This window comes from Sminthopsis crassicaudata, chromosome 1, assembly GCF_048593235.1.
Source record: "Sminthopsis crassicaudata isolate SCR6 chromosome 1, ASM4859323v1, whole genome shotgun sequence".
Lineage (NCBI taxonomy): Eukaryota > Metazoa > Chordata > Mammalia > Dasyuromorphia > Dasyuridae > Sminthopsis > Sminthopsis crassicaudata.
In genome coordinates this window covers 190098981-190123189 of record NC_133617.1, presented here as the reverse complement: position 1 = coordinate 190123189, position 24209 = coordinate 190098981, and the positions used below count along the sequence as shown (strand labels likewise).

Sequence of the window (24209 nt, the reverse complement as noted above, 5' to 3'; positions counted from 1 at the left end):
GTGCTTCCAACATAAGACTGTATTGGATGGTTTCTCTTTCTTCAATAGGCTAATGGTTAATCCTTCTCCAGGACACAGGAAATGCTCATTCATTAGGCTCTCTGGGCTTGCCTGTATCCAGAATTACCAGCTTCTGAGAATAGGACAAAAACCCTGGTATCAATAAGCAAATACTCTAGGAGCTTCCCGTTTCTATAGTCAGTTTCCCAAGTGATACACTGTGTCTTTAAAGGAATAAGGAAGTCTTGGAAGAAATACTGAAGCACTTTTGTTGTTGTTGTGAGCGGGTGTGCTTTTTAAATTACAATTAGAGGGGAACATTTTTCTTCAGTAATCCCCACAAACTGAAATCCCTCAGGTGTGTCTCCAGTAAAGCAAGCCTCAGACACATGGCAAGACCATGAAAGGATGAAATCATTCCCTCACAACTGAACGGCACATGCCCCAAAAGTGCAGGGACATGCTTTCCCTCCCACTCAAACCATTTCAGAGAAAACCCTGACGTGTGCAGGAGCTGCAGTTGGTGAGCACCTGTGGTGGCTGGTGAGCTCCCATAGAAGACTGATGGTTGGGGAGTGGAGTTTGAAGGGCCCCGAAAGAGAAAAACAATCCTCTTTAAGGATTCATGTTCCAAAATTCCCTCATCTTTAGTCCATATCAACTCTAAGTAAGTGTTACAATACTTGGCTTTAGTTGCATAGGAATATAAAGGAGTGTGCTGGAAAATGTTAACAACCAGCTCTCCAAAAAAAACACCAAAATTTTTAAGCTTAATATACATTATTATAATTTCTTCTTTGCATTCTCAAGTCTAGGAAATCAACAAATTAAGTTGCTTTGATTTTTAGTTTAGCAATTTCATATTTACCAAAGATTTGAACTGATAATTTAACAATTCTCTCCCTCTCTCTGGTATGAGCCAGCTCAAGCAAATCACTGAATGTATAAGATATAAAGATGAGAGAAAGGATGGTATAGTTAATAGGCCTAAATTTGAGTCCAGGCTATGATCACTGGCCTTCCTTTCCCCCTCTGCAAAATGAGGAAGTTAATACCTTAACAGGGTTATTTTAAGGAAGGACCTTTGCATAATGTATTTATGCATAATGCATAAAGATTACAGAATTGAATTATAATTATATGTATTATTATTGGGGAGCCACAATTTGGATAATTCGGAAAAACCACATAATGCAAAATCATTCATATTTGGTTTTTAACAATACGTATTGATTCAAATTCAACAAATGGACAAATGATATGGATAAGTTAGGACAGCTAGATGGTACAATGGATAAAGTGCCAAACCTGGAGTCAGGAATTCTCATCTCTCCGAGTTCAAATCTGGCATCAGACACAAACTGAATGAATCTGGGCAAGCCATTTAGCTGTTTGCCTCAGTTTCTCATCTTTAAAATAAACTGGATTAATAAATGACAAAATGCACAATCTCTGCCACTGAAACCCCAAAAGGGGTCACAAAGAATCAAGCATGATTGAAACAACAAGAAGTTTTTGTCATGAGGTAATATTTGTAAAACATTTTGCAAATCTTAAACTGCTACATAAAGGCTAACAATTATTATGGCTTCTGCACAAACAAAAACAATACATTTAAGATTAGAAAGGAAATAGTTAATTAGGAAAAAATATTTGCAGCCATACTCTCTGATAAAGTCTATTATCCAAGATGTATAAGGAACTGATTTAAATACATAAGAAAGAAAAGCATTCTCCAATAGATAAATGGTCAAAAGATATGAATAAGATATTTGTCCCAAGGAAAAAATCTAAGCTATGAACAGCCATATAAAAAATGATTCCATTAATTAACAACAACAATAATGAAAATTAAAACAACTTTGAAATCTTACTATCAGAGGAAAAAGACAATGTTTATTATAAGAGGTATGGAAGAAGAGTCATGCTAATAAACTAGGTGAGAGGGTTAATGATAAAAATGTTTCTTCCTTTCCCCTCCCAAAAAAATGAGAAAAAAGATTTTAAAAATTTTAGAATATTCAAGAAGAAAGACACAAATGGAACAGATTTGAAACTCACATATTGAATTTATGTCCTTTTAGAAAAAATTTTAAATCAATGAAAAAATACAATTAAAAATTCTTTTCAAATTCAAGCTAAACTCTTCTGTTATTCAGTATATGTAAAATGTTCATGCTTGATGATGTTATGTAGTGAAACAATTTTTTAAATCATAAAGAATCAGAGGACTTGAGCTCAAATTTTGTCTGTTGATACATAAGCCTAAATTTAGCATTTTCAAATTGAAAGGTCAGGAATAGTAAAGGATGGGAAATCAGAGAAGGCTCTTGAATTTCAGTGTTTGAAGTTATAAGAATTTGCTATCCTTAAAAAAATAAAAATTAAAACAACAACAACAACAACAACAACAACAAACTGCATTGAAGATCTAGATCCTGGATACATTAGTTAGCTATTCCCTTTCCCACTTCATGCTAAGGATGTATAGCACCACCCCTCAGAATAATGTGAAACACAAGTCTAAGCAAAGTTGTCTTTTCCCTCATCAGATGGAGTCTTTAGGGGGGACTCATTCAAGCTCCAGCTTGGCCAGAGACTCAACTGGAAGTATTGAGTAAGTAAGAGTTGGTGGTAATGTCATAAGTAAAGCAGGCAATGATAACATCAGAGTCTAGGACCTGATCCACAACAGTGTAGTGATAAATGACAGTGTGTAATTAAAAGTGGATGGGACTGCCAACTGTGACTTATCCATGCTAATAGAAGGGAGAAAAACATAAATAAATAAAATTCTTTAATAACCTAGAAGCACTAGTAAAGCTACCACCCAAGTGTATCCCCTATGGTGATGAAGATCTCCAGGAGAATTTTCTCTCCTTCCACCATAATTGTTAAGGCTCTTCTTAGGGAGGGGAGAGAGGTCATCTCCATTTTGTTTGAGGTCCAAAATTTAAACATCAACAACCATAACCCCTAAGTCTCTTGTATGATCAGAGTTTCTGTTAGATTTGCAATGATAGATCTATAAGATGAATAGGTTAGATTAAGATGATCTCAAATACCCTTGTAACTCTAACATTTTATGATTCTTGGAGCCCAGATTTTTTTTTTTCTTTTAAAGATTTTGTTGCTGTTATTCTATACTTAAGAAATATCAACCATGAAATTTACATAGGCTTAACATCTTAGGGAGGAGGGAAAGAAATATGAAGTTCAAAATCTTATAAAAAATTGTTCAAATTATCTTTACATGGAATTGGAATAAAATAAAATGCTAGTTGGAAATTAGAAAACAAACTTCCAAATGCATGGAAGATGAGAAAAGATTGTACATGAAATCACAAATCTTACATACAGGTTGAATTTTTTTTTGAAAGAACATAATAAATTCAACATGTTAGTTTCAAAGCCATCTCACTTGTTTCTTTTTTAACTTTCTTCTGTCCTGTTCTATACATTTTTGCATTCCCTTCTTTTTTCCTCTTCTTTTTTGGGGGGAGTGGGTTGTGTTGTTCTATCATTAGTCCCTACTCCTGCCTTTCTCCCAAGACACCCCCCACTCTTGTGACAAATAAACATAATGAAGCAAAATAAACACACAAATCAGCCATGGCCAATCTCAACTGACCCTCTATCAGGTGATAAATAACATGGTATAATAAGTATTAGTGGTTTAAATCTTGAAAATGTTGATATTTTACTTTAAAGAAAGATAAGAGAAACTTAGTGTAATTTGCTGCAATACCCTTCATTGACCTGCCTTGAAATTAATCAAGTACTGTAAAAAATGGTTTATTTAGCATATCTAGCATGATGGCAATCTAAAACTATAAATTACTTGAAACCCAGTTGAAATAAATATTTGCCTAAGCACCCACTATGAGGGGCTGTAGCTCAAAGGATAAAGATACTATTCCTTGCCTTTCTGGAGCTCATAACTTCAGAGGTCAATTTGCCATGTATGTGGTTAGGTATGATACAGAATAATGCACAATCAGCATAAGAAGAAATGCTATGAAAAAAATAGTTTCTTCCTCCCAGGGACAAGGCAAGGGGGAGGGGAGAGAACAAGAGACATCTTGATGGCATTTGAGGTGGGTAAGGAAAAAAGTTTATTTGAAATTTTCAATAATGATAATCCTGAGGTATTATAAAATCTTGAAGTACCTTCTAAATCATAAAGATAAGAAGAAGGAAGGAAGGAAATCTAATGGAATTTTAGTGTTGAATATTTAACTAGACTCAAATTCTTTTTAAAACTGGAGACCTATATTTTCCACAGGATGATTATGATTATTACTATTAAGATAAACAACTCACATTTTTATAGAATTTTCTGGTTTGCGCTTTTCTTACAAGAGATCTGTGAGGTTGTTATTACAATTAGTATTATTATCCTCATTTACAGCTGGAGAAAATTGAGCTTTGCAGAGATTAAGTGATTTACCCCGGTCATACATGTAATAAATGTAAGAGCTCTGATTTTAACTACAGGACTTCTTGCTTTCAAAGTCAAATGAGTATAACAATAAATCCTATTTTGAATCCTATGCCGATGTAGACGGTTTTTATCAGAACCAGTGAAGAAAGAAATGCTAAGTAGTTGCTGTGTATTCATCTTTTTCTATGCTCCCAATAAAAACAGCCTGCTTTCTAAGACTGAAAACAGGTAGGGGAGGAGGAAGTTATTCTTGCATGTTTTTTCTTAGCCTGTGGTTCATCAAGGGAACCCAAGTTCAAAATAAAATACACTTGTTCTTTGATTTATTAAGATGATTCTCTTTAAAATGTTCTAATGTATATTCAAAAAGAATAATCTGGAATCAGCATAGCTATGAGAACAAGGATTTATAGTTTGTAGAAGAGATTATTAGAAAAGGAAAATCCAAAATTAATTCAATTTAATTTCAAAAACCTTTATTAAAAGCCTATTATGGCCAAAGATTAAAATGTAACATATCTTATCCACAAAGGGGAGACAAGACAGGGGCACAAATAAGCAACAATCTAAGAGTAATTGAGGAGAAGGGGGCATTAATAACTTGGCAGAATTAAATATGGCTTCATGGAAGAGAAGGCACATGAAATAAGCCTTGAGGAAAGACAAGGATTCTGAAAAGAGATGATGCATTCTAGGTTTAGGGAAGAAGGGCCTAGGGAAATGAATGAAAGCAGGAAAGAGTATACATTTGGAGAGCAGATAGAGGTCTAGTTTGGCTGGAGTATAGAATTTGTAATCTCCGAAAAAAGACTAGAAAGGTAAGCAGGAGACAGGCTGTGAAGGGCCTTAAATACTAGGTTAAAGAGTTTTTATTTTGTGTTAGAAGCAAAGAATGAGGAGCTATTGGAGACTTGAGCTGATATGGTCAGATCTCTGCCTTTGGGTGATTATTTTGGCAGCTATTTGGAAGATAGATTTTTTTTAAATTAATTTTTATAATTATAACATTTTTGACAGTACATATGCGTAGGTAATTTTTTTTTTTTACACAACATTATCCCTTGTACTCCTTTCTGTTCCGAATTTTCCCCCTTCTTCCCTCCACCCTCTCCCCTAGATGGCAGGCATTCTCATACTGGGTACAATATATATGTGCAGAACCGAATTTTGTTGTTGTTGTTGTTGCAAAGGAAGAATTGTATTCGGATGGAAGATAGATTAAGAGGATGGAGAGTCTGAAAGTAAGGAAATGAATTGATATTAGCAAGAAATCAGGGGAGAGAAAAGAATAGTGTGGATGAAGACAAGGGAATGAATGAAAGAATTGAAACATCTTAATAAAAAGAAAGAAGACTCAAATACATGACTCTGAGATGGTGAACCTGTGTGACTAAAAAGATGATAGAAATGTAAACAGAAATAGGAAAATTTGAAAGAGAAAAAAATTTCAGTGGAGAAGCATACTAAGTTTTATTTTGGACAATTAACCCATAATCTGCAAGGTGTCTAAGTGGATAAGAACTGGGCACTCATTTTCACGAGTTCACATCTGGGACTTGGACACTTCCTAGATGTCTGACCCTAGGAAAGTTACTTTAACCTTATTTGCCTCAGTTTCCTCATCTGTAAAATGGAAATGGCAAACCATTTAAATATCTTTATCAAGAAAACTACCAAATGGGATTACTAACCTGAAACAACAACTAAATGGGAGATGCAGGTAATATCGGCATATGATTTATGATGCTTAACCAGAATTTTCACAGTATTTACTTCATGGACTAAATGTAGATCTCATCAATCAATTTCAGTTTTCAAATACAGGATGTTGAGCTGTAAAGAATCTTAGAGATCAACTCTTCTCATTTTAATATAGTCCAAGGACACTTGGGTAGAGTGAGAAATGGAACCCCCAGAAGTAGAAAGACTTCATTCTTTCTACTGCAGGGCCAGGTGTATGGAAGTAGGTGTGGGGAAGGAGGAGTTCACAATATATCATCTGATTTCCTTTTTCCTGATTTGCTCATACCCCCATCAATATGACACACTGGTAGCAACAAGCCACCTATTAAAATGGTCCTGTGTTCTGGTAATGAGTTATAGCTCACTAGTCAATATATGACCTGCAGTTACTGGTTCATATGTAATAACTTGAGGAACCAAGGATGCTCAAGGGCAAAAAGTACAATCAGCCTATGAAAGGGAATACTTTAAAGCCAAACACATGACTGAAATGGGGGGTGGGGGTGGGAAGAAGCATACATAAAACCTCCTGGTATTTTAACACTTACCTGAGGGAGAAGAAAAATTGGGGTATACCATACAGCTGGGGGTAAATAAATACAAGTAGACTGCAACACATAACTGCCTTCAAAGAAATCGACCCTGGATGTACCCTGCCTCAACTGGAGCACATTTCTGTTCAATGAAACACTTCCACTTGAAAGGTACTCTCCAAAGCTCGAGTTCCGCTGCCCCTTTTAAGGTCCTGTTTTTCAACATCATGACCACACCTCTCAAGAGTTCTGCCTTTGCTTCTGGCACTTAATGAATGTTAATTACCCATAGAACTTGTTAATACAAGGCAAGCATGGGGGTCTGTAATGAATCCTAGGAGGTAGGTTCACTGTACAACCTAGGCCACAAGCCATACAACCAACCACAATTCCAAGAGGGCATCCATCTTTCAAGCACTTTGCGTATATATCAAAAAGATCTCAGGCAAATCTGGTCAGCAGGATTCCTCTGAGACAGCCCACTATGAAAACAGGCTCATCTTGCATAATTTCTACAGAACAGCACTAGGACTTGCATCTTCAGCTTCCAAAAGAACTTAATTCAATGGTAGGATCAAAGAATAACAAAAGAAAGCTAACTTCATTATGTTGAGAAGTGGCAGGTAAAAGTGGGGGATAGTGTCAAACTCTTCAATAAAAGAAAGAAAAAAGCAAGAAAAGAGAAAGGGGGAAGATGGAAAACAGAAAAAAGAAAAGTAAAATATGAGTGAGGGAAAATAATAGAAGGAAAACGAGAACATAAGGAGGAAAGGAAAAAGTCAGGGAAAAAACGAGAGGGATAAAAGAAGAAAAGGAGAAAGGAAGAAAAAAAGGAGGAAAGGAGGGAGGGTGGGAGCAAGAGTGGGGAGGAAGGGAGAAAGATTCAAACCAGTTGTTCAATGACTCCAGCTTTACATCACTCATTTCATTTTATCAGCCTCTTCATTCCCTGCTCCCCTCAAAATCCCATATGTAAAAGTAACATTAAAGATCTGGATTAAAGCCAAAAGGGGAACAGAGATGGGAATTACTGTTTGCAGGCTATCATTACCTCTGCCCCACTGTGCCTAGGTATTTAAGTATGTGAGATCACTTCTTGGTGATACAATCTCCCACAATCCTTATGTCTGAAAAATGAGTGTGAAGAGAGTGGGCCCTTTGACTCTAGTCCTTCATGCTTTGGGGAGTTTCCCAGGAGCAAGGGCCAGGCAGCAGTGGGTGGTGACAGACAGGCACTTGGTACAAGCGGAAACTTGTAGGAGCAGGATGGGGATTCTTTGATGGGGCCACAGTATACCAGAGCTGCTGTGTGGTATGACTTTGGGGGTAGAGGGGATTGTGTTTTGTTTGATTTTTTTGAGGGGCTGAGAACAGTGGCTAGCAAAGCAGTATAAAAGTACTTCCTCAGTATCCTCATCCAGATCCTGGGTTCACTGCTGCTACAATAAACTGCCATGTGAATGCCTTAAGGGGCATTCCAAAATTGGTACCTGTTTCTAAACATCTGCTCGGCCTTGTTCACCCAAAGGGCCTGCTCACAAACAGTTGTGAATAAGACTGATAATATTTGTAAGAGTTTTATTAAAAGTAAGTATAGGCTCTATTTCAAGGGCATCCAATCAAGTTATTTAAATTTAAGGCTTGAGCCTAATTGTATGAAAGGGCACCTAGACTTCAACATCTCCATTACTCATATATTAATCAATCAACAAGTACATATTAAGTACTTGCTATATGCCAGGAATTAAATTCTGAAGGTACCAAAAAAACCAAACCAAAACAAACAAAAAGCTCATGAAGGAAAACAACCTAAATAAATCTATTACATTTAAATATATTTATTAAATTTAAATATAATGGGGGCAAATTTATACACACACACATACATTACACATAAATACATAAATAAATCAGTATGTTTTTATAGATGGAATGGAATAAATAAATGGGAGGTAATCTGACTAGTGAAGCTTTTAGCAGTTGGTAGCACCAAAAAAGACATAGTAGAGAAAATGGCATGTGAACTAAAAACCAAATACCTTTCTAGCCTCTCTTTTATTATAGTTAAGCCAAAACCTACACACCTGGACTACACTTAAAATATTTATTCTCATCTGATAACAAACTTAACCTGTTAAAAACACAAATCTAGGGGGAGAAAATTTAAATGCCCATATGCAGTCTATATTTTACAATACAAATGTCAGTGTGATATTGAAAAGTATGGTTAGGTAAACTTGAAAGAAATAATGTAATAGCAATTCTCCCGAGGATCAAAGAGTAACTTTTAGAATTGGATATCATTGAGTCAGAGAAAACATGAATTATGGGCCATTAAAAAAACAACCTACCAAACTAAAAATAATTTCTGGGCTAGGTTAAGATATAGTTGTAGTCTGTAACGGGTAAACAGTAAGGAAGCTATGCTGGATAACTCTTTCCCAAGAAGACTTTACTTTGTAATGGATAAAGATATTAAAAAGCTACACAAACTACAGAAACTGGTCTTGTTAAGAAATGCAAAAGCTACCTCAGACTGAAAGAGGAATTGAGCCTAGGATCCTTGCATTGATTGGGAATAAATCATGACCTAGAATAAGAGATACAGATATACAAAAAAGATATATACAAATAGAGATAAAGATATCTATAAATACATTTCTGATCAGACTTGGGATCAAAGTTGTAGATGTGGAAGGCCATTTTACAGGTAAGGAAACTTGAGACAGAGGATCACACAGCTACCAAGGCAGAAAGTTAGCTTTTCTAACTCCAAACCTAGCTTGTTGTTCATGATACCACTCTTCAGGCAGAGGCTGAACCTACTAGAGATACTGGGGAGATACTGCTTTATTGAGGTATGCACATAACGAGATGATTATGGTCCTTTCAAATCTGAAATTCTCTTGATCTATGATTCTTGAATTAATAAAACCAGTCAACTTTCTAATATTCTTATCTATCTGGGGACAGAGATTCCTAATCAACTAGTTAATCTGTATTTATTAAGCACTAAGTATATGACTAATTCTGGGCAGCTAGATGGTATAGTGAATAAAGTGCTGGGCCTGAAATCAGGAAGTCTTCCTGAGTTCAAATATGGCCTCAGACACTTATTAGCGGTGAAATACTAGACAAGCCACTTAACCCTGTTTGCCTCAGTTTCCTCATCTGTAAAATGGGCTTTAGAATGATATGGCAAACCACTCCAGTATTTTTGCCAAGACAACTCTAAATGGAGATATAGAAGAGAGAGATATGACTAAAACAACTCAATAACAATAATAAAATGCCTTTTGTACCATGCTAAGCTTTGGGCATAACAAAAAGGCAAGAGACAATATTTGCTATCAAAAAACTTATGAGGGAGACAAAAAACATACATACATATATATGTGTGTGTATGTATATATATATATATATATATATATATATATATATATATATATATATATATATATATATGAAGCAACCTGTATACAAGACAAATAGGAAATAATCAGAGGAAAGGAATTAGAATTAAGAAGCATTGAGGAAGACTTGCTATAGAAGAACTAAAAGAAAACTAGTGAGGTCACCAAAAAGGAGAACATACTGCTTTAGGGCATTCAATCCAAAAGGTTCTCTACAGAAATAGGCAACAGAAACTATTGTTAGACTGTTAGACATAGTCCATGAGACTTAACTACTTCCAGAGCCAGATGGCCCTAGAGGACTGGGATTTGCTGCAGTGTAGTGGAAAATTCAGCTTTGAGGATGGATGGTCTTGATCTGGACAGAATATATAAAAAGGGCATTTTTGTTAAAGATGCTGACTCTCAGTAATTTAGACCTTGTTCACCAGTATACCTTACCAACTATGGGTGCCTTTGTGACATGTTCAATCATGGACCCCTCTAGCAGTCTTGTGAAACCAGGTTTCTTAAAATATTTTTAAAACCATTAAATAAATTACATAATATTACAAAGTAAATGAGGGTGTTCAAGAACCCCCTAACTAAGAACAATTCTATCTTCCAATGTAGGGGCAAAAACAGTGACTGGGCTATACTATCAAAGATCTGAGTTTGAGCCCTAGCTTTGCTACATCTTAATTGTGTGATCTCCAGATAATCAATTACTCAGTTTCCTCATCTATTTATTAGATTGGATGAGATAGAAAATATTAATTATAATAATAAGAACTTACATTTATTACTTGAATATCCTCAAAGAAAAGTTGTAGGCAGAAAGACAGTGAGACTTGTTGATAAGAAATGCCTGGATTGACTTCTAAATCCAAAAGTGGATACCCCTGACATTTAAGGAATTAAATTTTCATACTGAAAATTTAAATAATTGAGTTAAATGAGATGACTCTAGAGTACTCCTGGTCCCAAGTGACCATTTTTACAAATTGTTTCATAATTTTAAAAAATCACAAGATGATAGAGTAGGGAAAAAAAAAAAAAAAAAAAAAAAAGAAGTTAAAAAGAATAAAGAGTGGCTGTGGGCAGATGAATACCAAGTTGTTCTTACCTTTCTTACCCCATACCTGACCCCACCCTATCTGAGTCTGGGGGATGCCATGTTAGGTATTTCATAACTCAAGGCAGAGTCATACGCAAAGAGGAGTAGGTCACCCATGCAACTTCCTGGAGTAAGCCTTCTTTCCTTGCCATATGACTTCACTTAAAAAAATATTGCATGAGTCATGGTCTTATCACAAATCCCAGAGCCAAAGGATGAAACATCAAGAACCAGAATCAATACTCAACAGTGCTCCACAGTAGCTAGGGTCCAGTGCCACAGGCCATTGACACTTTTCTAGAGAGCAACTGGTGAGGAAATTATGTCTCATGTGTTTTCTATTTGTCCTTCATTCTCAAAGAGAACCATGACATCAGGGACATGATGCTATGCCATGTATTATGTGTTATGTATAATGTATTAAACCTGTTTGTTTACATGCCATATTTCCCCATGTGACTTAAGTTCCTTGAGAGTAGAAGTTGGGTCATGGTTCTTAGTACAAATGAGATATCTAATGTCTGTCCAAAGAATATATGATTCACAACTTTAAAACCAATTCTGAAATTAAGTAAGGAAGCCCATGTAATTTCAAAATGACAGGTTGAAAAGATACTGGCTTTTTCCTTCTAGAGCATTTTAGGAAACCTGCATTTAAATTCTGATATTGTTGCATTATCTTTCTTCCTCACAACTCCTGAATAACTTAAAATTTTCTATTTTCTTTAGATAACAGAGAATAACATCACCTTTACCAACTATGAAAGCTGTCTTGATGTTTTTCTGGGTCCACTTTTCACAAAAATACCTGTTATCCCATTTGAGCAGGTAAATGGCCCCAAATCTGGAAGACTTATTTTCCTGAGTTTAAATGCACTCTCAGACAGTTACTACTTATCCAATCCTGGGCAAGTCATTTAACCCAGGTTACCTCAATTTGCTCACTGTATTATAAAGTGAGCTAGAAAATAAATGACAAGTCACCCCAGTATCTTTGCCAAGAAAATCCCAAATGGAGTCCAGAAGGGTCAAAATAACTGAACAATGAAATCCATTTAGTCCAATAAATAACCTGGCTCTTGAGAGTGATACTGGGGAGATATGATGGTTTTTCCTCAATGTCGACTTTGAAAAGACCCAAAATCCTGGCTCCTCTTCACCAACTAGGGCCTTACATTTGCAAAATGGAAATAACAATATCACTTGCTTTATAGGACTGGGGGAAATCAGTGACAAGATAATGTAAATAAAACACTTTCCTTAAAATAGTTGGTATTATAGATGGCAATGTATTATTATTATTATTTTACAACAATCTAATGTACAGTTAGCATGCAAACTCTTGCTAATTCTATGGCCTTCTACACTCCCCCAAGTTCTTTATAAAAATAGGATCATTAGCAGCATTTTCCACCCTCACCTTTCCAAGTTATGAAAGATGACTCATAATCATAGCATTTTTATAATCTGAACAGCCTGATCCCTCTGTGAATGGGTTTATGACAGAATATACAAAACAAATGATCATAAAAACACATGTCACATAATCAAAAGAGGAGGGAGTAGAATAAGCATTTATTAGGCACCTACCATAATAAGCCGGGGAGCTAGGTAATGCAGCAGATAGGGTACAGGGCCTAAAGTCATAAGGACTCATCTTCCTGAGTTCAAATGTGGCCTCAGACACTTAATCCTCTTTACCTCAGTTTCCACATATGTACTGGAGGAGGAAAGGGCAGTGTCTTTGCCAAGAGAACTCCAAATGGGAGTTGCAAAAAACTGGGCACAAATAAAAATACTACCACCATCAACAACGACACGACAGACTCTTTACTAAGATCTCTACAAGTATTATTTCATTTGAACATCACAATAACTACTGTGTTGTAGGAGATATTACATCCCCACTTTTTAGTTGAACACAAGTCAGTTAAATGAGTTGGCCAGGACCCCAAAATGGCTAAGGCTAGATTTAACTCAGATCTTTCTGATTCTAGGCCCCACACTCTATCGATTTTGCCATTTTGTTGTGGCCACAAATTGTAATTCCTGGTGACTGACTACCAATTCCAAAAAATTCTGGACAAGTTGACTAGTTCTTGTGAGTGACTCCCCCTATTCCTTTAAATAAACACTGCCTAGTCACCACCCACAAAGAAATTCAAGAGCACCACCAAATGGTTCGTGAGATTTGCTTCTAATTCTATTGCTCTGTTTCAACTTTTGTGTTCATCTCTGCTATGAATCACAAGGAATTCCTTTGTGGAGGTTGAAACCAGTCATTTGTTTCTGCAAGCATTCCTCTGAGTTTTCATAGACCTTCTACTCTCTTGGCCACTAGAGATGGTTTTATCAAGGTCAGCCTTTACAATATATATGGGGAAGAGGGCTGTAGTACCAGAGAGAGGGGAAGCAGGAGTGAGGAATCATCCACTCAATTCAGGATGCATTAAAGGCATATGGGAAGTTAGAATCTTCCAAGTCAAAATCTCTGAGGAAAATACCCTTGCCATCACAAGACAGAGTAAAAGAGCTAAGTGGCGTGGAATTCAACTATCCAAGTGCAAATCACTCCTTTTAAAAGAAATGGTTCTTCTACAATGATTTGCAGATTCTTAACTTCTAACTTATATTTATGGCTATTTAAAGTGGTCCTTTTTTTCTTTGCAAACCAAAGAAATAAAAATATTCTCCCACCCAAGCAGCCATTCTCATCTATCACAGAAGGAAGACAGCAATACTAAATCACACACAACTTTATGCAAGGCTCACATACTCTAGTGCCTCTTCCTTTAAAATCCTGCTACTTCTCAGCCCACCCCAGAAGCATTCATTCACATTCTGTCCACTACATACAAATATCATTGCTAATAATATCCCATCCCCAATCTTTGATTTTAGCATTCTTGCCTGATAGGTATTAATTTGTTTGATAAGCAACTATCAAAAATAACTCAAAATCTCCATTTGGGAGGTGGAATTCACTTTTACAAGTAGGACACTCCCTTCTTCCAAAGCCAAGTGTAGAGTTTTATCAAGTCAGAGAAACTGCAGATTTCTGATTAGAGTGGAGAATTAGCACCAGGAAGAAATTCCATTAAGTTTCTGCCAGTTATTTGGAAAGACAACTGTGGTAGCTAGAGAAACTGGGATTAGAAGTTAGTTTGTTGGGAGTTTCCCATTTCCAGACTGTTGAAATAGCTGTACCCCAGACCTGAAATGTATATATTTACTTCTGAGAAGTTTCCTTGAAGACCTAGTTCAAGGACCATTTTCTACCTTTTCTGATTTTCCAGTCTTCTAGTATCTTTTCCTTCAAATTATCTCACCTTGATTTTGTATGAATCTATGGTTTCCCTTTGCAGGTGGTGATAGGTACTCCATTCTTATAAGCTGGAATATTGGCTGCATAAGTTATGGCATATGAAAGTAATGAAATACTATTGCTCTATAAAAAATGATGAACATCATGATTTTAGAAAAACCTAGAAAGATTTACATTGAACTGATGCTGAGTGAAGCAAGCATTAACCAGGAAAACATTGTATGCAATACACAAGATTTTGCAATGATCAGCTATGATAGATTTGGTTGTCTCAGCAATTCAATGATCCAAGGCAATCTTAATAAACTTTGGGTGGAAAATATCCGCATCCAGAGTGAGCGACCTATGGAGATTGAATATGGATCAATACTTACTATTTTCACCTTTTTTGTTTCAGTTTTTTCCTTTTGTTCTGATGTTTTCTCTCCCAACATAATTCACATTAAAAAACCCCCACAATATATAATAAAGTGCTCAGTATATGTATATATGTAAAAGCTGACTGTTAAACATCTGTCTACCTACCCCTGAACATTAAGCCCCTAAAAGAAAGGAATCACTTAATTCCTGCTTTTGTATACCCTGTACTTAATACAGTGCTAAACATCAAATAGTTGCAGTTAATTAATTTTGATTGGTGTTGGTTAATTTTTGATAGCTCCAATTTTGCCTCTGATAATTTTATGTGATGGAAAAGGGATAGATCCCGTTACCTCTTTGGGCACCCTGGTTTTTGGTGCTTTAGAATTTGTAATATGTAAAGACAGTGATCACAAATAACTTACTGATTACTTTCACAAAAGCTCTCTGGTTTTATCTTAATTACAAATATTACATCATGAACAAATGTTCATGGCAAAATGTGCCATTGTAGAGAGCGTATAGAATTCATTATTCCCAGATTTTTTACTCTTCTCCAGGTAGCTCTTAGCCATTCATATTGAATCCTGCTCAGTAGAGCTCTGACAAGGTTGCCATTATCTTCCAATAAAGAAATGTTGGGATGGGGACAGAAAGAGTGAGAATTACAGGGTCAGCAGATTAAAGGAGCAACAATTAGAGAAGTTCTCTAATAAAGTTAATCCTGAAGTTAAATTCTGCTTTTTCATTTTCAATTCGAGGCAGAAGGAAAGACAGACAAAACAAACCTGTTAATTACTGTTAGTTTTAATGATACTTCATATACACATGAACTCTTTCTTCTTCCAAGCTTCTAGTAATTTGCAAACATTATCTCATTACTCCTAATAGCACCTTTTTTCAGGTAGGCAGTTGACAAGTAAAATTATCTCCATTTGTAGATGGAAGACAATGCAATACAGAGAAGTCAAAAGGATGTATATATAAATTTAGTACAATGTGTACCCCAAGATGATCTTCTCCCACTGTGTCTCTATGTCGTGTATGTTAACAGAGGGGGAAGAAGAAGGAAAAATTGAATACTAGGTCACTGTTTGGATTCTGATGGTGCAAATTGAATGTAAATAGCAATTGTTTGTTTACAGGACTAGGGAGAAATCAGTGACAAGATAATGTAAATAAAGCACTTTCCTTACTTAACACAGTAGATAATAATAAATAGATATTATAATATAATATATTATAATAATAAAGTAGATATTAGAGGTGGTAATCTATTTTTTTAAATGAAAACCTAATATACATTTAGCATGCAAACGCTGTAAATTTCTGGCCAGAATTGTCTACTCCCAGACTTTTTTTTTTTTTTTTTTTGGGGGGGGGGGGTGGAGACAGGAGGAGAAATAGGTAAAAAAGGCCATTTTTTGCCTTTTTTTCTGGCTTAGCCACTGAATGGGCATTACCTCAGACAAACTAAGACCAGGGAAAAAATCTTAAGGTCAAGGTCTCCTATTGTATCCAGTCAGTCTGCTCTATATCTTGCCACTGGACCCAGATGGCTCCAGAGGAGAAACTAAGACTGATGACTTTGCACAGCCCTCCTGCACTTCAATCCAATTCATTTGTAAGAAATGGTATCATCTAATGACAAATGTTGGAGGGGATGTGGGGAAATTGGGACACTGGTACATTGCTGGTGGAGTTGTGAAAGAATCCAGCCATTCTGGAGAGCAATCTGGAATTATGCCCAGGAGGTTGTCAAGCTGTGCATACCCTTTGACCCAGCAGCGCTACTACTGGGATTATATCCCAAAGAAATACTAAAGAGCGGAAAGAGACATATATGTGCCAAAATGTTTGTGGCAGCTCTTTTTGTTGTAGCTAGAAACTGGAAGATGAATGGATGTCCATCAGTTGGAGAATGATTGGGTAAATTGTGGTATATGAAGGTTATGGAATATTATTGCTCGGTAAGAAATGACCAGCAGGAGGAATACAGAGAGGCCTGGAGAGACTTAAATCAACTGATGCTGAGTGAAATGAGCAGAACCAGAAGATCACTGTACACTTCAACAACAATACTGTATGAGGATGTATTCTGATGGAAGTGGAAATCTTCAACATAAAGAAGAGCCAACTCACTTCCAGTTGATCAATGATGGACAGAGGTAGCTACACCCAGAGAAGAAACACAGGAAGGGGAATGTAAATTGTTAGCACTAATATCTGTCTGCCCAGGTTGCATGTACCTTCGGATTCTAATGTTTATTGTGCAACAAGAAAATGATATTCACACACATGTATTGTACCTAGACTATATTGTAACACATGTAAAATGTATGGTATTGCCTGTCGTCGGGGGGAGGGAATAGAGGGAGGGGGGGTAATTTGGAAAAATGAATACAAGGGATAATATTATAAAATATATATATATATATATATATATATATATATATATATATATATATATATATAATAAAAAAAAAAAAAAGAAATGGTATCATCTCTCTAACATCAAGGTCCACTAGGAGAAAAAGGGACAAACAAAAATGGGAATTCCCCAATTTGAAATAAAGCTAGTTCTATATAACTGCTAATGAAAATGGACACAATGATCAAAGCCAAAGTAAGATCAGATTGCAATTTCTTTGCCACAACAGAAGTGGGAGGCTTATGAACTGGGAAGAAATAAAAAAATGAAAACCTATTAGATTCAACCAGAATTTTTCTTTTTTCTTTTCCTTTTTTTTTTTTTTTTTTTTTTTTTTGGTCTTTTTCTTACATGCTAGACACAGTAGCACAACTAATTGATTCCTGCTTAGATTAGGAGTAGGGAAAGGATAAGTATCTACTAAGATATTCAATATAAACAATCCATAGTGAAGCTCCAAAAGTGCTCATAAAAACAACTAAACAATTTCATCTTCACAAAGCTAGTTACAGGTCACTTTCCAAGCTCTAATTCCTAAGATAGAATTCTTGAGGATTTTAGCCTTACGCAAAGAAGTAACAGCAATTATTTATACAGTGCTTACTACTGCTAAGCACTATCTTGGGAGGAAACTGAGACAAATAGCTTAAGTGATTTGCCCAGAGTCAAATATTTGTGACTCCATTTGAATTCAGGTCTTCCTAACTCCAGATTTAGTGATCTATCCGCTGAGCCACCTAATTTGTTTTTGATTCAATATTAGAGAAGAATATTGTGTGCTAAAAAGCTTCTGCTAATCAATATAACCTCTCATGTTGAGGATTAAGTGTACAGGTGGAAATGATGCAAAGAAGAGAAAAATGAATTTTGCTTTTATATAAAATGATTTTAATATCATTCTGGTATATATATATATATATATATATATATATATACATATATATATATATATATATATATATATATACACACAAATTTCACATTTAATACTTATGAGAGGAAAATATGCCTGACATCATAATTTCCTCAGATGACCAAACTCTAATCATATTATGAGGATCACCAGGTTTTGGCAACTTTGTCCCAAAGAAAGTAGTTTATTAGCATTTGTGGAAGCATCAAGGTGGAAGGAACTGATATTTAGAACTATAGTCAGAAATTTGGGGTTAAATCTTGCTAAGTGATAAGCAAATCACTTAAACTAAGTTTCTGAGCCTTCATCTGAAAAAAGAGACTTAACAAAAGTTAAAATTAACAAGTGGGTATGAAATGATCCACTGTAACTTGGCCTACTTTGGAGTACTATAGGGGATATCCCAAAACTCTATTAAACCACTAAAAGATTTTGGTAGCACACTTTTATTTTTCTCATTCAAATCTTATTTTTAGTAGAGTTCAGATAGAAACAGTCTCTGGATAGGTTGCTATCATTTCTTTCAAAATTACTATTCAGGGTATTATTGGACAGGTACAGTATAATTGTATTTTCTAATTGAATCCTGTTTATGCTCACTGAAAGCATCCATAACTCTAGAAGCAGACCAAATGTTGGAGATTTCAACCTGTTTACTCTTGGTTTTAGTTTTTTCATTTAGAGTTTTTTAGATTTTTAGTATTTATTAATTAATTTAATCCCTTTAAAATATGAATTCTTATTGTCTGTGATGAACAAAAGGAAAAATCAAGAACAAACACAAAAAACCTTTTTTAGATATGTTTTTTCCTGTGGAGGAGGAGTTAGGTTGGTTATTTGTCATGCATAAATCATGAATAACTCACTTTCCATCATAAACAAATTCAACCTTCCAGTGCAAGTTCACTTTGCAGATAAATAACACCCTTTGAATATACATAAAGTAGGATCAAACAAGTCCGCCATTCCAAAAGGAGTTGTTAGATAACTACAGAGGAGCCTGGGGGGGGGGGGGGGGGATTTTATTTCTAACCCATTAAGAAATGACTTCCAAATTATTTTGAATGAAAGCAATAATGTGAAAGACCATTTATCCTTTAGCTGGAGTTTACCATATATACCACTAGTGTGGGGCCTGATTATTCTTAAAAATTATTTGCCTTGAAACATATTAGAAATTCTTTTTTTTGTTGAGGCAGTTGGATTAAGTGACTTGCCCAGGATCAAACAGCTAGAAAGTAGTAAGTATCTGAGGTCATATTTGAACTCATGTCCTCCTGACTTCAGGGCTGGTGTTCTATCCACTGAGCCTGGCTGCCCTCAGAAAAATTCATAATGCATTTCAAGTGATCCTATATCTCAAAGCCATTGAATACTCCTTCCTGACTTCAACGTGGTACTCTCACATTTGCAAATAGAACAAAGGCTTAGGTTTCTTCTTTCAAATACTATGTTTCACAAGAAGCTGCGGATCTCAAATCTAGATAGTAAAAACAAAAACAAACAAAAACAACAAACAGGAAATTTCTTATTCTCTAAAAGTTATACTGATCTTCAAAGAGATAGGAAAGATGGCACAGGACAGGGACATCTTCCAATTCTCACAAACCTTCTGATCCATAGAATTACTTTAAAAAAAGGTGGAGAAAAAACTAGATGTATTTGCCATACTTAGCCTTGGTAAACTTCCCCTTATGGTTGTGAGGACAGACTCTCTGACAAATATCAAACCATTTAGGTTCCCATCATACACACACCAAAAAAAGCTCTTTGGATGTCTCTATCAGAAAAGCCCTTTGACCATGGCGACAATTTTGTTGACAGATCTCCCAGGGCCCAAGAGCATCACACTGGATTGACTATTGGCACATTGGTTTCCTCATGCTGGGACCTGCCTGAACTTCAATATGAAAATAATGTGGGGTCCTCCCCCAAACCTCAATATGTACACTAACCTGGAGGACCTGGCTGGTATGAAGACAAGTATTTAGCCAATGTGGACCTCACAGCCACTTGCCACAAATAAGTTGTCTGTCATTAGCTAACAACCCTTCCACCTGTTCCTCCCTCTACATTCTACCTCAGGAAAGGCAGTTCCCTCCCTAAGGCAAAATCGAACCACTAAAAAAATGTCCCTCTGTAATGAGTCTGGCTAAATGTCAATCATCCAGGAGTTGCCAAATCCACCTCAGGTGATTAAGGTCACAGAGGGACAAACTGAAAATGCTGAAGTAGCAGAAGAGATAAGCTATCCTTTGGGGAAACTACTATACTATCATCCATCCTTCTCTGCCCCAATACCATGCCTGGAATGTTCTCCCTCCCAAGTCAAAATCTTTGAAATCACTGGGCAAGACTCAAGTGCCATCTCCTCCAGGAGGCCATCCTCCTCCCCCAAAATGCCATCATTGCAATATTAAATACCACCTACTCTGCATTTTTATTCTATGTACTGTCTCATCAATTATTCTTTAATTTTGAGTCACTCAACAGGGTCCAAGTGTCTACTGATAATAGAAGCATAAAAAAAATGCTTCAAGGATAATTATCTAAGGCCCTGTCTCCCTTTCTGTCTCTTATGAACATCAGGATGATAATCTCACTTGTGCAACAGGAATGGCAATGAAACAAATCATCCAGGGCAATGAGCAAAGCAATGATTTGGGAGCTGACTATCCCGGGTTTCCCCATAGCAAGGAAGCTTCGGAAATGAAATGTTCTTGTGGAATCCATGAAGCAACCACAGCTCCGGACACATTTATAATTCCCAAGACACCTCCCCATCCCTGAATACCATGAAGGTTTCTAACCAATCAGGAACTGACCATCTCTGCCAGAATTTTATCACAGAAGAATGGTACTTCTTACTGATAAATCCCATTAGGACCCTTTCATTGTTCTTGTTCAATGTTAGTAACCCCCTCTGAACTACACTGATCTATTCTAACAGTTTTTTTAAACCCTCTGGTTCTAGCCAAGAAGTTGATTGACCCTGGTTTCATTGCCCCATGAGATATAAACACATCTATTTTTAGAACACTAAAAAAATACTTCCTAAATCTAAGCAATATAACAGAGACCACTCAATATCTCCTTTCCTCATAAAGTCCAAATGACTCCTTTTTGTATTAGGCTGTGCACAGCCAGTGGGGTCCTACCCCCAGCCCAATTTAGCTCCAAGTGCTTGATTGATGTGATTCACCCTGAATTTACCTAACATGACTATGATTACCCAAGAAGGTGATTGAACTGAAAGAGCAGTAACCTCAGAGTTAAAAGACTCAGGTTCAAATCTTTGAACAAGGCACAAGGTTTGCTAACTTTTTCACCATGAACGTTTCCAACCTCAATTTCCCTATCTCTAAAATGTAGATAATACTGGAGTGATTTACCTCATAAAATTATTGTATGGAAAGTGATTTGTAAAATGCTCTCAATGTAGTTTATTATGGTGATTTATCAGAAAAGTTAAGTCAACAAATATTTATTGTCAGCCTTCAACATTTAAGTTTCTATCACATTCAAATGTAAATCTTAATTAAATGAATAAAACCAGATATTTTTTTTCCCTTTAAGACAAATTTTCCTGAAGTATAATTCTGGGATTTTTTTCCTTTCTCTGTTCCTCTTTCAGAAGGCCCAGTAGAGATTTTGGTAGCTCTAGACTACAGATAAGAGGGAACTTTTCAGAAATAAAAACCTGAAATTCTGCATGATAGTTCGCAACTTCTGGCTTAGAACAATCATAACTCAGAAGATAAAGTGATTATAGGTAGGCTGGGAGCTCATAGAGATGAGAAGAATTATAAAACAATCACCCCAAACCAGTGAAACTTCAGGGTGTGGGTGTTGAGTAACCCGATTGTCCCAGGAATGAATATTGTTGACCAGAGAGTAAAATTGTTTCCATTTCTAACCTTGAAAGGACAATTTTAAATACAAAGCCTGACTTTAGGAGTATTAAGAGTAATGTTAAACCAAATATAGGTTTAATTCTGGTCAAATTAACTTTTCAGATCATCTCCTCCTCCCATTTTCCCCTCCCCCCACTTCTTTCCACAGTCTTGTTAAAATTCTATAATATGAGGAAGGGGAAAAGAACTGAAGTCACTAACCCATTACAAGATGTAGTATACTAATAGCTTATACATGTAGAGTCTCTTTAGGGTAGCATTCTAGGTAAGGGAAATTCTTTTATTTTCAAGTAATTTACTTCTTCAATAATTCCTGAATTTAGGATTTCATTAGTGTGGATGGTTAAGTAGTGTCTACACTAATGCAAACTTCTGCAACTCACTAGCTGGTTGATGGATCAATGTTATACAACTAGAGGATCTTCAAAAGCCACTTAGTTCCAAACTTTTTGTTTTAAGAGGTTAGGTATTGAGTTATAGGTGGGTTAAGTGACTTGCTCATCATTATCTAAGTAGTGAAATGACCCTTGAAAATTCCTATGGCTGAAAAATTCATCACCAACCTGTTAAAGGGCATCCTTAAACTGATCAAAGCTGGTTCTAAAAAGGTATATCCATCAAGCCTTTCTAGCTTGGTAGGACTCAGTAGAGCTTACCCTCTTCTACAAGTCTTTGGAAACCTTTCCCATGCTATGATGAGACTAAAGTTCTAAAGGAAGAACTAAGGAAGGTTTTTAAGGAAAAAATACTTAGATAGTGTTAAAGGCATCCTTTGGCTTCAGGAAGGAGCCCCTTTTAAAGCTAGCAAATACAAGGGAAAAAAAAAAAAAAAAGCTTCTCTGTAGACAAGACACCAAAAGACATCAGGGAAGAAAAAAGAATGTGATATTAGCAAACTCCTTACCTTCCTTCAATATAACAGAACATAAGGACAATTTAATTTTCAAGCTTAGCGGCTAGACCAAGATTTAAACCAATCAAGCCAGTAAGCATAGTGCAGCACAAGGCAACCTCAGCATTAGTTGTGTTCATATTTCCCCTCAGAGACAATTTTTTAAAAGTCTAACTACCACCCTGTCCCTAGGGCTGCCTCTTCCAAGTTAAACTTCCTGCTACTGCTTAGATTTAAAGCCCTCATCACTCCCATGGATCTGTGGAGAAGGAAAGAATCCCAGAATGATGGGAAATGGGAAAGGGCTGCCTCCACTCCCATCCTCTGATCCTCCCTTTCTTCCCCTATCCCAATTTGGCTCCAACAGTTTGACTGTTGTGATCCAGTCTGTATTTACATGACAGGACAGCGGTTACCCAAGAAGACAACTGTAATTGAAACAACTGAAAATAACCATTGGCAGGGAACCCCCATATTTAGAGCAGACCACCTTCAGCAATTCTCATGGACAAGATTCAACAATACAAACTTAGCCAACCCACCAGAAAGAGAGGATTATTTTTCTTCATCTCCTCCCTCAACTTTTCTTTGCAAAAAAAAAAAAAAAAACACAAAACCAAAACCCCAAAAAACAAAAAACTGAATGAAGGTACCCAATGAGAGTTTTCAACATTCACCCTCTGATAGCTGGCACTGAATTACTGTTACAGATTCATAATGATTGAGTTGCCAGCATCAAGCCTCATAACATATTCTTCCCCACAAGGCAAGTTAATTCATATTGCTTTTCTTATTAGCTGAATCTAGGAAAACTGGAGCTGAAGGGTTATTGCAAATAGCATCCAAGGAGAAAAACTAGCAGGACCAGTCATTGGATCTCACAGTTAACAACAACAACAACAACAACAAAAATATCAAAGGAAAAAATTCTTATGGAAACATTTCAATTTTTTTTCCAAGGCCATACAGAAGGCCACTAACTTTAGCCATTTTCAAGTACATTACTAACATAAGATCCTGAAAGTCATTATAATTTTTTTTATCTTTTTCCACATATTGTAGTTGGACATTTTTCAACTACGAGTAAATGATGAACAGCAGGTAAATGTTTTAGTGAATAGAGACCAGTAGTTAGGAAGATTCAT

The 24209-nt window shown here is 36.1% G+C and overlaps 1 protein-coding gene across 2 annotated transcripts in view; it reads right to left on the bottom strand.

Moving 5' to 3' along the window:
- Window positions 1-24209, bottom strand: part of PARD6G (par-6 family cell polarity regulator gamma) — a 145671-nt gene that overhangs the window by 47246 nt on the left and 74216 nt on the right. The window lies entirely within an intron of this gene.